Source organism: Equus przewalskii, chromosome 5 (assembly GCF_037783145.1).
Source record: "Equus przewalskii isolate Varuska chromosome 5, EquPr2, whole genome shotgun sequence".
NCBI classification, from domain to species: domain Eukaryota; kingdom Metazoa; phylum Chordata; class Mammalia; order Perissodactyla; family Equidae; genus Equus; species Equus przewalskii.
The window spans coordinates 3,675,572-3,690,945 of NC_091835.1; the positions used below are offsets into that span (position 1 = coordinate 3,675,572).

Here is a 15,374-nt window from a genome sequence, read left to right on the forward strand (position 1 = left end):
CTCAACAGCTACGCCTTGGGGCCAGCCCCTATAAAGACATATTTTTTTCTAAGTAATTTGAATATAAAGAGTGCACCCTATGAGTCCCCTCTTCATTGAATCTCATCTACTACTAGAAACAAGAAAGAGGCTAACTTTTAAATATCTAATTCGACAATCTCATATTTAAACAGAAATGGTATAAACAAAGCTGAAACATGTTTTCTAGGAATATTCAGAGACTGGACATTGCATTCTGTTTCAATGCCTAGCATCATTCTATGCTGTCCTATAGGTTTGGCTGAATCAGGACCAAATTACTGCTGTTCTTTATATTTAGCATGGATATTAGATGCCAAGAAGCCTGCAGCTCGTGTTGAAGTGGAGATATTCGAGACAAAATCATGTCTAATTTCTGTTTCACTTTGGTTCCATTCAGTCGAGTTCAAGGCTTTGATTCTTGGTTATCATCAAAATCCGTATGAGATGTGGCTTTTATCTCTGTAGCTGTGCTACGTGCTACATCCCAGGTAAAACAGCAAAAGTCCTTGAGCCAAGGAATGTTCTTACTTCTCTTTGTGCCCCATCACTAGTATGATGCCTTGTGATGGGCTAGTGTGTTGCTCAGCAAATATTTATTAAAGCTTTAAACAGAACAGCTGGCTCTCTGAAAAACCTGCCAATTTGCTTTTCAAAGTTTGATCTATCAGAGGCTGTTCACATCAGCCTGTCTTCTAAGCAGGGAGCTGATTCTCTTCCACTCTCTGTAGGGACCAAGAAGTTCCATAAATTCAGTATTCTGTTCTACTTGTTTAAAGTGCCTTTCTTTAAAAAATACCTGGAGATTTTTGTTGCTGGGTTGCATTTTACTTTTAATTTGAGACTTCATCAAGACAACACAAAAGATTAGCTGAATAGTATAGAATCCATATATGTATATAGTATATGATTTTTCACAAGCTATACACCCACACGTGCCATCATATAACTAAATTTAGAAAATGTGATCTGGTTTCGAGCTGGCAATTTTACTCATTTCTGAGATTTCTCTCAGGCATTGGGGGTTTTGACTCAGTTAAATTCAGGATTTTGGCTCTCTCCCTTCTTTCTGTCTGAATTTGATTTTAGCTCCTGGAGATGACACAGCTGCCCGGCTGGCCTTCGTCCCTTCTCTGCAGGCCTCTGCCGAGACGTGCAGCGCGGAGAGCCCTCAGGCGGCCAGTTCTCTCAGATGGCACGTGCTTAGATGTCAGGAGCCTCGTTTGCTACTGCGGGAGAGGGCTTAAGCCTCTTTGCATTGTGGTATCCCTCCCGCACATCTGTGTGACATCCTTTAGGGATCTCTCTCCTCATTTTTGCACTTGCCTCATGGACACCAGGAATGGGCAGCCTTTCTCGAGTGCTCCTTTGGGGCTATGGAGAAGTTGCTGGGGCTGCCTCAGTGGTCCAACTGTCCCGCAGCCACCTCTGATCCCCAGCTCCATGGCGTGGTGGCGTGTGAGGCCGCTGCTTCCAGGAGACTAAGCCGTTCTTCCTCCCCCTTGGATTATCGACCGTGTTTAGGAGGCTACTCTTCTCTCCCACCCCCCCTGCCACCCCGCATCCTCACCTTTTGACCTGAAGGAGAACAAGACCCAGAACTTCCTGTTCCACGGTGTGGGTCTCTCTCATTAACGCCTTTCGCTCGTCCCTTCCCGCCATCTTGGAGGCTCTTCCCTGCTCTGCGAGGAGGGCAAAAAGCAAGGCCAGCAAAACGACACCTTCTTCAGGAGCCGTTCTTCCAAATCCCCTAGGCCTAGGCTGACTTTTTAAAACTTAAGGCTTCACTGTAGGTTTTCTGGCTTTTCTATTGACATCTCCCCCTCTGGCGATGTTGGCCTGCAGGGGTAGAGGTGTGTGTGGGAGTGAGGGTTGGAAGGAGACCTTCGGCGGCTCATGCCTCAACTACCACCTGCGCTAACCCCATGTCATGAACTCTGGAAGGAGGCATGCTAGGCACCTTAAAAATTTTCATAACAACTCTATAGAGAATTATTATTTCCTTTCTATGGGTAAAAATTTTGAGATTTAGCAAGATAAAGATGTCATAACAACAAGTTACAGGAAGGCGTGATGGCAGTGCGAACTCAATGTCACCTGTCAATTTCCTCTCTCTAGAATGTGAGGGAGAATTTTAGGCACAAATGCCAGGGAAATAGGTCTCCTAATTCTGGCCTGTTGTCTCCTGCCATCACGCCAGTTCTCTGTCGTCTGCTCTTGCAGCCTGGGAGAGTCCGCCACCTCATTTTGATTCACACTGCTCGGTGGCAGAATGGCTATTTCCTTGTATCAGCACTGCTATAATAATTTGCAAGTTTATTTTCTGTCTGGCATTTTTAGTAGGGGCCAAGGTTTCTGAACCTTTCCACTGTTGACATTTTGGACCAGATAATTTGTACAGTCGTGGAGGACTGCCTTGTGTCTTGTTGCCGCATCCTTGACCTTTACGTACTAGATGCCAGTAGTGCTGCTTCCTGTCATGACAATCAGACACGTCTCCAGACGTTGTCAAATGTCTCCCAGGAGGCCAAATTGTCCCTCCCTGTTAAGAATTACTGTATGGATTTTTTATCTGTAACTCTACTGTTTTAGTATTATTTCTGTTCTTCACTTGAGAATCCAAAACTCTCTGAATGCTTATAATATGTTCAGGGTCAGATTCCCATTTTGTAGGGCTTGAGTTTATATCATTTTGGGGTCCCTGTTTAAGGAAAGGAATACAGAACTATGAAGGTAAAACTAAGGATAAAAATTAATAATTATTTTTAATAAGAAAAGAGAAATTGGGGTCCTGTGCCGTGGCACAGTGGTTAAGTTTGCATGTTCAGCTTCAGCGGCTCAGGGTTCTCCGGTTTAGATCCTGGGTGCAGACCTATGTGTCACTTGTCAAACCATGCTGTGGTGGGCGTCCCACATATAAAGTAAAGGAAGATGTGCACAGATGTTACCTCAGGGCTAATCTTCCTCAGCAAAAAGTGGAGGATTGGCAGCAGATGTTAGCTCAGGGCTAATTTTCCTAAAAGAAAAAAAAAAGAGGAAGATTGAGAGCAGATGTTAGCTCAGGGCCAATCTTCCTCAGCAAAAAAAAAAAAAAAAAGAAAAAAGAGAGAGAGAGAAAAGGAAAAACAAATTGCAATAAATCACAAATTTTTAAAAACTGACAAATACCAAAAATATCACAAAAATACATAAAAAAATACAATATGTTTATTAAATAGCTGTTTATCACATTCTTTTCAGCCTACATTTTTGGCTACCTATTCTTTCATAATTTCATTCTTCATATGATGAGCTTTTTTTAAATTTTTATCTTTTTTTGATGAGGAAGATTCCCCCTGAGCTAGCATCTGTTGCCATCCTTCTCTCTCTTTTTTTTTTTTTTTGCTTGAGGAAGATTAGTCTTGAGCTAACATCTGTGCCAGTCTTCCTTTATGTTTTGTATGTGGGATGCCTCCACAGCATGGCTGATGAGTGGAGTAGGTCCCCTCCTGGGATCCAAACCTACAAGTCTGGGCCACTGAAGTGAAGAGTGTGGAACTTTAACCACTCAGCCACGGGGCCAGCCCCCCATATGATGAGTTTTTAATATTATTTTTTTATACAGGGAATAGATAATTTAGGTTTCCTCAACCATGGTTAAATTGACATGTGTTTGTTATTATTGTTAATTCAGAAAACTTTACTGCAGCCTCACAACTTATGCTTGTGATCCATTATATCAGAATGCATACAACATTTGATTTGACTCACAGACATTTCTCTGCTTCCAACGTTGCTGCAGGGTGGGTCCTGTACAGGAATTCTGATAAATTCTATTTCTCCTGCTCACCGTCAAAAAAGAGAAAATGCAACAAGTGTTTAATCATAATTTCTAATAGTAAATGTGGCATCATTGAGTTTCTTCATCACAGGAGGACATTTCTGTTTTGACCGGTCAACCATGAGAACTAAATCCCTTACTCATGATTCTACAGGTCTGATTATGGGGAGAACTTTCCAAAGACCTGCTTCTGGATCCACACATTTCAAACCTTTTTCTTCTTCTACTCCACCCATTCTTTCAGTTCTTGGTGCCCCAGGACATATTCATATGGAAATACAACCTCTACCTTTTCACATTACGGTCACAGTCCTGGGTAGGTCAGCAAGGGGACACGGTGGGCACAGTACACCTGGAAGGCCAGCAATAACTTCATTATACACAGAAATGACTGCGGACCACATAAGCATAGCCCACTTAAACCATATTCTCAGCTCATCTTACCCTTAGCAGGGTCCCCAAAAATGCTGGTGGCCACTGCAATGCGCCCTTAAACAAGATGGAATATGATGTGGGGGACATTACAGTGGAAAGAGAGGGATGTCTTCAGTGATGGTAGTTAGAACTGCTTAGTTTTTGCAAATTTTACGAAAATGTATCCCAGTGAAAATACGTTCCTATGGCCTCTCCCAGGGCATTGGAAGTGACATGCAAACAAGGGACTCTGAAATATTAACTTTGTTAGTTTAAAGCAAACACGTTTTAACCACAGCTGCTGCTGCAGGGGAAGATGGTGGAGGAGAGAGAGGAGGAGAGAGGATGGAGGCTGGAGTTTATATTGGGTCACAGGAAACAAGCAGGAAATAAAGAGTTCACGTTTTTTAAAAGATGGAAGGAAAATTTCCCAGCAATAATCAATGTAGAAGTTTTCCTTTCTACCTTAATGCTTATATGCTCCCTCCCTCCAAACAACATACAGAAAAAAGGCATTTTGTTGCATTTAGATGCACAGTGCATTCCCACTGGATTAAAACCATTCTTGATTAGTTTTACCTGTTCTAGAATTTCATATAAATGGAATCACACAGTACGTAAGTTTTTGAATCTGGGTTTTTTCTACTCAGCATAATGTTTTTGAGATCACTTGTGTTGTTGCAGGTCTATCAATTATGTATTTCTTTCACAGCTGAGTAGGATTTCACTAAATGTCGTACCATGAGTTGTTTATCTATTCATCTGTTGATAAACATTTGGGTATTTCCAGTTCTTGGGCATTGTGAGCAAAAACTCTCTGAACGTTTATCTACAAGTCCTTATGTGGCTATGTGTTCTCATTTCACTGGGGTAAGTACCTAAACTGGATCATATGAAAAGCATATGTTTAAAAGAGTATCATGGGCAAATTAGTTAATTTCTCTATGCCTCAGTTTCTGTGAAATGGAGAATTTAGCATCTATTTTATAGAATATGATAAGTCTAATCTACAAAGAGTGTTTAGCACCATGTCTGGTACGGAGTAAGCATTCAGTACAAGAGATGATGAGAGTTATTAGATAAGGGTGTTCTCAAGGACAGATGGAAATTGAGGCTCCAGTCACTAGGGTGGTAAGCTGCCTGCTAGATGCAAAAGGGAAGTCAAGTATTTTGAAGTCCACTATCGGGGTTCTCGTCTCAGCACCACCGCTTGGTTGCTTGATGTTCTTAGGAAAGTTCTGAACCTTTCAATGCAGTTTCCTGATCTGTAAAACTGAAGAAAATCCGGCATTATTAATAGTACCATTATTATTTCCGTATCATATTCAGATTTTAAAGGAAATCTCTTAAGTTGGGAAAGCATATTGTTCAAACAGATTTTGTGCAGCTTGATGATCAAACAGAATAGAGTAAACTGCATTTGGTAATTGACTTGCCTACTAAAGGCTTTTTTACAACTTTAATCGACTGTCTCCCTTTGTTTCTTCTTGTAAAATGCCCTTATACTGGAGAATACCTTCCCCTATGACCTACAGTTTTCATGGTCTCACTCCATCAAAGCATTCCTTGGAGATTTCTTTTTTTACAACCTAGTTGGTGTTTATGGGAATACGTTGATGGAGATCTTTTTATCCTTAGCTGCTCTATGAGATTTATGTCATTTAGGACTTTTTCACGAGGTTCCTGACCGTGAGGGAGGACCTGGAATTGCAATGGCACTCTCAAACATGAAACACTCGGGAGCTGTGATGCATCTAGAGTTTTTACAGTCTAACTTCTGCAGCACATAAAATACCAAAAGCTCAAATTCTGCCTCACCTGTTAATGGCACTGCCTGAATATATGTCGCTATGGTGTTGGAAGGGCCTGAGTTGACAGGAAAACCAAGAAGCTACTATGTTATGGGCAAAAGGGGCCTCGCTTAGACAAGCTTTCATGGAAAATTGTTTCTGTCAGCGAGGATAGAGACATTACACAAACTGTTCCCAGGAGAGTGTGGGGATCACAAGCTCGGTAAAATACCCTTTACTTTTGCAAACCAGAGTGTCTCTATCTTCATTTTGTGTCTTAATGTTATGGTATTTCTGTTTTCTATTCTTTAAATAAGATAAAATAATATTTCCAGCTAATGTTAATGAAAAATAATGATTAGCCATAATCTTATGACTTACTTAAGTATAAATATGCAAAAATAAAACAGTGCCTTCATTTTTCCGGACAAATTAGGAAAGTCTTCTAATTTTGATTGGTGACTAGGTTTTGAAGATACTGTTTAAGAGAAAACTGTCTTCAGTGAATGTTATTGAGACATTTATTCTCTGGTTTAGGGATTCTTTGAGGCTGGAGAATAAAAGTCACTAATTCATTCATTCACTCATTCATTCACTCATCAAATACTTATTGATGGTCTTCCAAGTGCTAGGCACTATTTTGGCACTGGAATAAGTGCTGAATAAGATAAAGTCCCTCCTTGGTGGTGAAAATGGGCACTAAATTAATAAGAAAACAAATGTATACAAATTGCAAGTAGAAATAGAAGGTACAAAGAAAATACCATGTAAGATGTTTGTCCGGGGTAATAGATTTCCAGCAGGAGGGCAAAGCAGCACTAAGACCTTAGATAAGAATGAGACGGCTTCGGGGGCTGGCCTGGTGACATATTAGTTAAGTTTGGCATGCTTTGCTTCAGCAGCCCGGGTTTACAAGTTCAGATCCCTGGCATAGACTTAGATCACTCATCAAGCCATGCTGTGGCAGTGACCCACATATAAATAGAGGAAGATAGGCAGAGATGTTAGCTCAGGGACAGTCTTCCTCAGGTGAGATGGCTTTGTTCAAGAACAGGAAGAGGGACGTTGTGGCTGGATTAAATGAATGATAGGGTGAGTGGACACCTTTCCCAGCACAACCTAAAAGCACCAAAGAAACAACTCTCTAATGTTGCGGGTATGGGGAGAGATGAGGGGTGAGGTAGAAAGGTGTTAGATTGTGGGAGCAGCAAGCATATATCAAGAACTACCTTTTATGTTTAATATAAGTATTATAACTGCTTTTTATTTCTTCCTCTCTGCTATGGTCTGAATGTTTGTGTCCCCCCAAAGTTTATATGTTGAAACCCTAACCTGCAAAGGTGATGATATCAGTAGGCAGGGCCTTTGGAAGATGCTTAAGTCACGAGGGTAGAATTCTCATGAATGGGATTAGTGCCAGAGAGATTCCTAGCCCCTTCCACACTCGAGGTGTAGGGAAAAGGTGCTATGTGCTAGGAAGAAGGCCCTCATCAGAAAAGTGACCATGCTAGCACCTTGATCTTGGACTTCCAGCCTCCCGAACTGTGAGAATAAATTTCTATGGTTTGTTAACCACCCAGTCTGTGGTACTTTGTTATAGCAGCCCGAATGGACTAAGACATGCTCTATTAATCCAGTGTTTCAACCAAACGATTTACTGTTCTTTGACAATATTAATTTCCTTCCTGCTTTTGCACTTTTGTTTGTATGCCTTTCTTCACCAGCAATCGTTTGTTTCCTTTCCGATGTTTTCCCGAAACTTTACATTCTTCAAGGCAAGTTCCAAAGGAGATCCTTCGTGAATCCTGATAGGCTGGTCCTTTGAATTCCCCATAGTGTTTGGTTTGTACCTCTTTTTATGCGTCTGTTTTCTGCTGTTTATTCTGATTGCTATCCTTCCAGTGATTCCTAGAGGGCAGCATCATGACCCGCAAACTCCTCATGGACAGTTTGCAGAAAGCGTTGGTTTTGAGGCGTGTGCTCACACTAAGGTTAAATAAGAGGAACATACCTGTTCAATTTTCCAGTAAAACTCCAATTACTCCCAAATTGAGTTTTTTTCCACTTTGTATCTCCGATGCCTAGTACCCTAGCGGGCACACAGGAGGAGCTCAGCATAATTTCAAATAAATGAACCAGTTATTAGTAGTTATATTAAATTATGTTATATTAAATTACCTTAATTTAGTAGAAATATTGTGTAAGGTCTTAAGCAAATAATAGTTAACATGGAGAGAGTGAAAAGTAGCAGTGACACCATGCTTCTGTGCTTTCACATTTAAGAAATTTTTATAAGTGTATGATAGAAGATTCTGATAAAATGTGGGAATATTGATGTTATTGTTTTGTAGATCTAGTGGCTTCTGTTGAACTTTGTAGGGTTAGAATTTCACTTCAGAATAGTTATTTTCTTAAAATGAGATTGCTTCTCAGCAATATTGCTAGTTCTGTATAATCTGATCATTTATTAATTAATTAGGGTTAATTACTGTTATCTAGAAAGTAAAAACAGTGCTTTGTCACTAGGTCATGAGTTATATTAGTACTGTACAGGCAGACTGTGGGTACGATAATTTGACACTCTCATCCTTTTGGGGCTGACATTTGGACTTATGGCCAAAACCACTTCAGGACTGTCTTCTTTAAAAATAACAAACTATCACTGTGCATTGATAACTTTGGCTTGAATTGTTAATCACTTTAATGTGAATTTTAAATAAGTTTTTGGTAGTTTATAATTCACTCTGTTCTCCCTAGTTTTGTTATAGTTACACCGAAAACACAGAGTATGCTCATTGGAGCAAAAGGGTATTGAAGTTTTAGAAATAGCCATTGAGAAGGGCCAGCCCTATGGTGTAGAGGTTACATTTCCACACTCCACTTCAGTGGCCCAGGGTTTGCTGGTCCGGGTCCTGGCCACAAACCTATACACTGCTTATCAAACCAAGCTGTGGTAGGCGTTCCACATATAAAATAGAGGAAGATGGGCACAAATGCTAGCTGAGGGCAAATCTTCCTCGACAAAAAGAGGAGGATTGGCTGCAGATGCTAGCTCAAGGCTACTCTTCTTCTTCTTCAAAAAAAAGAAAAATAGCCATTGAGAGCTTGGAAAGAAAGAAAGAAGGTTATAATTTGAACAATGATAGCTCTTTTGGGGCTACTTAAAAAATCAAGGGGCCCTGAAGCCATTTTATCTCACAGATAAGGTTATGTAAACTGTAAGATTCTTACATATTCATCATCAGTTGATAGATTTATTGGATACATTTAAGTTATTTAACATAGAAACAAGCTCATGTGAAATCAGTATTTAAGTATTTTCTAGTTTCCTTGATTGGTCCAATCCCAAAAGTTCATTAAATTCTAATTTTAACAGGCTAGAAACTGATTTGTAAGAATGATATCATGAATGAGGTGGGGGAGAAATTATCCATGTTAATCATATTTGAGTACTTTTCTCTGCCTGCACAGAGACTTTCTACCATGCCAAACCATCTCTGACTGAGGATGTTTGAAGGCTAAATTTAGGAGTGTTTCTTTCAAAAGATCAGGTGGACTGAATCGTTGAGACCCCATTCTTCAGTCCTTGAGAGGGCCACAGGGCCGGTGGATAGAGTTTTGGATTTGATTTTTGAGTTTTACTTTGGTCAGTGGGAATGTTAGTAGATGTGACATGCACAAAGGCCTGACATGTGCTTGAATGAGTTGGATTTGCCCTCTTGCGCTCTTTGTGTTTGCCAAGAGAAGAACAGGCTTTGTGTAGTCTCTTGTCAAGGAGGATGAAAGACACCTGGAAAAAACCTGGATTCAACCCGTGCTTTGGAGCCAAGCCTCACGGAGCCGGGCCCAGCTCAGCTGAATCCCAGCTGACTCACCCAGGCATGAGCAAGAAAGCAAGTCTTGTTGTTGTCTGCTCTTGAGTTTCAGCGTGGTTTGTAAGGCCCCAGTTTTGTGGCAATAGCTGACCGCTGAAGACTTCAAGATGTTCCGACTGCCTGGTAAGAGCCTGCGCTTCATTCTGCTAATGAGACTAACTGATTCCGTGATGTTCCTGAGGTCAGAGCAGACCTCAGAAAGTAATCGGAGACTGCCTGGGTCAACATTACTTTACTCTGAGCCAGAAAATTTTAAATCAGACTCCAAACCAATAAGCTTCTTTGCTGTTTGCTTCAAAAGACGCTCACAAAGCAAGTTTTCTGGGTGAACAGTCTGCTTCTCTGGGCGGGAACTCGCTCGTCAGGATACGTTTGCTCACCTGAGTAAACAACACACCTCTTAGGACATCAGTTAGTTTATCACGACTTTCAGACTTTCACCTCAGATCCTAAACTATCAGGGCACTAACTGTCCTATTCTAACCAGATCGCCCTTGAAAGACTTGAAACACTTGTGAGCAGACTCCAAACTCCCTAAATATTCTTCCCTAACCTCTACCTTTGAAATAGTTCTAAGACTGTCAAGGTGATGATAATCTCCTTTGCTGAAGTAAATTTGGTGCATTTAGCTTTGATTGATGTACAGCTTTTTTGGTGGTCTTTGTTTAGGAATTGATAGTTGACATACATTAGAATTATTCTGTTGAGCATGAGTTAATACATACGTTAATAAACATAGCAAAAACCTAGCTATGAGTTTATTGGCTTCCAATTCTCTTTGTTCCGTCATTAATTTATACATTGATCTATGCATCAGGCTGACATCTGTAAAACAAAAGGAAGAAAAGGATCATCTTTTAAAGTTTCCGTGTCTAAAACTATGACTCTAAGATTCTGAGATCAAACACATATGTAAAAAAATTACTGGAACAATTTTTTATTTGTTCGTGATCTTTCTTAGTAAGTGCACAAATTCTAAGACAATTTAAATATGATTATTTTATTGTTTGCCTATGATGAGTGCCTTTAAAAACACTGGTATAATTTATCCTTTAAATTTAAGCTTTTTTTGTTATATAAACTGGTTTACATTAATAGACTGAATATAAACATATTATTTTTCTTATGCTAATTGTATTCTCCTCAAATGATAACATTTCACCCATTTAGAATTCACTGGTAAGCAATATTACCTACCCTGAGTACAAGTTCTGCCTCTGACCAGAGGTAAGCAGAAAAGGCTCCTGGTAAAGAAATATCCCCTGGTTTAATGGCACCTTGTTTCACTTGGTTTGTTTGCAGGAGATGTTTATTATTATTTTGCACACAGCTCTACTGGGTCCTCTACAGATCAGAAACAGCAAAATAAACTCTAGATGATGCTATATGGAGGCACACAGATAGCATGGAGAAGTAAGAGAGAGTAGTTTGTCTACAAAGGGGGAAACTGTGTAATTATTGAAAGCAGCTATCGGATCACAAAGTACAAAGTCTAGAGACACTTAAAATGGGTCAAACTGTGTTACATAACTTTGATTTATGGAGAGTGAAATAGCAAATGTTTATAATAATGATGCTCTATTATCTGGAAGCTGATTTAGAGTTTCAGCAAATGTCTTTATTTAAGGATTCAGAGAAACGTACAATACCTTTTAGAAACATTCATGTGCTAAACTGTTCCTTTTTAACTTTTAGCGGTGAAACATCACATGCCTTTAAAATCTGACCATCCAGGGGCTGGCCCCAGGGCTGAGTGGTTAAGTTCATGGGCTCCGCTGCAGGCAGCCCAGTGTTTTGTTGGTTCGAATCCTGGGTGCGGACATGGCACTGCTCATCAAACCACGCTGAGGCAGCGTCCCACATGTCACAACTAGAAGGACCCACAACTGAAATATACAACTAGGTACCAGGGGGCTTTGGGGAGAAAAAGAAGAAAATAAAATCTTAAAAAAAAAAAAATCTGACCATCCAAACTAACAAATTATTCAGAGTTCTAGGTAGCTTGGGTTTTATAATATTTAGCTTTTTTAAATGTTCTCTGTTTTCTGGTTTGCTATTTCCTAGTTTTAAACCAGATTACATTGATTTATGATTTTATTTATAATATATAGTTTCTTTCAAAATTTTATAACCAGTTAATATTTTCACATTGGCAAAAATTAAACCTTGTCTTGTCCTTTTAGTTACATCACTAGTTTTATTTCTACCCTCCTCTTTTCCTTTCAAAACTCATTCGTTCAAAAATATGAAGATATCTTACATGTGATTCATTGAGCAAAGGTCAACTCTAAATAGGAAAATGTTACACTTTTGATTTAATCTGTTTTTGGTGTGGAAATAAATTCAGTTGAGAGATTTTTTTCCCTCTAAGTCAAAAACTTTCCTTTTTTATAAATAAGATATAGATTGATTACACTTTGCACTTCAGTTGTAACGATTCTGTAGTCTTAGCAGAAAATAATTTAGTCTCTTTGGAAGGAGGTCACAGTGGTGGGTAACTAAAGTCGAGCGTTGCCCCTTTTCAGTAGTTTTGGCTGCTTTCATATGTGAAATAATTAGAGTGTTTATTCAACTTATCAGAAGCTTTTAAATAGCGAGAGTTCAAACTTTATACTGCTTAACTTAGCACCATGAAGATGAATATAGAAATGGGTGAAAGAGTAGGTAAAGAAAAATTTGAATTCTCAAACAGATGATAGATGAAATGAATGAAAAAGAAAAGAAGTTATATTTTTGAATTTACAAATGGAAATTTCCTAGCACAATAATGATGGTGATGTCAAAAGGAAAAATTTATCAACTGAAAAAAGTGTTGATATATTTCTGACATAATGTTGATTTATTTCTTGACTTGTTTATTTCAACTAGCAATGGTTTGGGCAATTGATTTATTTTTTGAACTATTAAATATTTTCTGACAGGCTGAAAAATAACCTTATAAGCCCCACTTCAGTGGTTCTGTAGTATATTGTTGAATTAGTCTTGGAGCAAATATATTTTAAAATAAATGAAACAACATATTAACTTCTACAAAATCAATCACTAATTCCCATTTTTGATGGTGTCATAGCTTTTTCCTTAAATAAATGTGTTTTGTCCACTTTATACCAAATATTATTTGTGTTCACACATTTAAATATCAAATTGAAATGAAGTAGAAATAATTCTGTTTTTAGAATTTGACTATTAGAAAGATAAATGAATACTTTCTGTGGTCAGAAGTCAAGACGATGAGTTGATTAACTGAAAAATTATAATCCACATTTTTAATTTAGTCACTGATCAAGTGTTTTCAAATATTTTGAGTGTGATGAAATCCAGGTTAAACCTGGTGCATCTGCTAATTCACTGTCAATTTTACTAAATTTGGCAATGTTTATTGGAGAAGTTTTGGGACTCTCCCCTCCCTGGACGACCTGTTAGAATATTTTCTCACTAAGGGTTTTGCTCTATATGGGAGAATTATCTTCTATTTTAAACTAGATATAAGTAGAAATATGGGAATCATTTTACTGAAATCTACTTTACTGATGGCTGGAACACACTTTGAGAATCAATGCCCTCAGGCTTCCTGTTCTTGTTCAATTCCTCAAAAAGTTGAAAGAGAAACTCTAGGGCAACAGACGTTCTGGGGGAGACATCTGGGAATGCTTCAAAGGAAACGATGCTCAGCTTTATCATTATGCCAGTTGTTCAAATTTGGCAGATCTGCTAAGCCCCAGGAGGCATACTGATCTTAGATCAATCTATAAAAATAATTAATATGTGAGATTCATTGAGCCTTTATGATGTTCCAGAAACTTCGATACAACTCCACGTAAGTCATTTTATAATCCTGTGTTATGGATGAGTAATTGAAGCCCATAAGGGTTAGGTAGCTTTTCCAATGTCACCCTGCTGGTAAATAGTTGCTTCAGAGCTTGCACTAGCTATGACTATACAGTATTCCCTGTAGTCACTAATATTTTCTTCTTGCGCTTGGGTTTTCTTCAATTTCTTGTGCTTTACAACTCTGACAGTCATCAAACGCCGGTTCAAAAAGTTCCTTCTAGTCTTTACCTGCCTTTGACCCATTTCACCTGCCAGCTAATGACGATGAAGCTCCAGCACTGATGATGAAACTTATAGTTTGTTAAGAGGCATAATATGCCTATGATACTTTTATTTATGTCAGTAAAATTAATAGAGAAAACTCTCCATATTTATATGTAACGATTTTTCGGTCTTAAGGGTTGTATTATTTTACTTAACACACTTGCAAATCTCACCTGGATGAAATCCATTCAAATACTTTCTATGCACTCACGTGCATCACTTCATTGGCAAAAGCAGGGTTTGAGTTTCATCAGTTATTTTATTTGTCTTGCTCACGTTCCCAGCTGTTTAGGAAGTGTGATTCAAGGCTGATGAAATACATTCTCTTTGTGTGTTTTGTTTTCACTTTTTTTTTTATTTTTGGAGACTACTCATTGCTATTTTGCTATCTGTCTCTTTTACAGACGCTCCCCAGGGCACTGTAAATAACCATTTTGGAGGTGGAATTAATGTCATGTCTCATTTTGAAGGCAATGTCATCTGATCTCTTTTGAGTAGTAATTAAAGTAACTGTAGGCATACTTATCTACTGGGAAAAGCTTTCATGATTAGCAGGTAAAAGATGGGCTGGATTATCTAGAGATCAAAGTTTGGTAAGGAGATTTCCTGCATATGCTGGTGACCCACTGACTACTTAATGAGTGGCCAGGCCAGAGACAACTCCAGTATCTGTTAGTTAATCAACAGAACACATTGTACAAACATCTGTTTACAAGTACCGTTGGTGCATCCTTTACATCCAGATGCAATGAAGACAACTGTTGGAAAATTAGGAAAAATGTGATAGGACCATGGTTCCTAAACGTCAGTGCCTGTCAGAATCACCTGGACAGCTTGTTAAAACACAGATTACCAAGCCTCACCTCAAAGATTCTGATTCATACGTCCGTGATGGGCCCTAGAATTTGCATTTCTAGCAAGTTCCCAAGTGATGCACTGCTCGTCTGAACACTACACTTAGAGAACAACTTGTGAGAAGCTTGTTTTGTACCTTTAAATTATATAGTTAGTTTACAATTTTAAATAGAAACTCAACTATGATATCATAAATTTTTCAAATGTATTTTCAAAATGTATTCCGTATGGTTACGTACCGTCATGTATTAAAGAATCTACTTTTCCTTTTAATTTTTTGGATTTGTTTTTTCTTCTTGTTAGTCTTCATTTCATTCTTAACCCAAGCTATGTCTTTTTTCCCCCTCTCATTGTCTCGGTAAGATTTCCCAATTTTATGCTATTATGTATTGCAGGAGCAGTCATTCTTTCTTGAGTAATTTTTCAAATTAGAATTCTCTATCAGATCGTAAGCTCCTTGGAAGAAGGAACCATGCGCTATTCATTTTTGAATCCGTATGCCCTTCC

At 38.7% G+C, this 15,374-nt stretch overlaps 1 protein-coding gene across 3 annotated transcripts in view; it reads left to right on the top strand.

The window, feature by feature from the left end:
- The window catches only part of SPAG16 (sperm associated antigen 16), a 1,020,255-nt gene that overhangs the window by 87,103 nt on the left and 917,778 nt on the right, over positions 1-15,374 (top strand). The window lies entirely within an intron of this gene.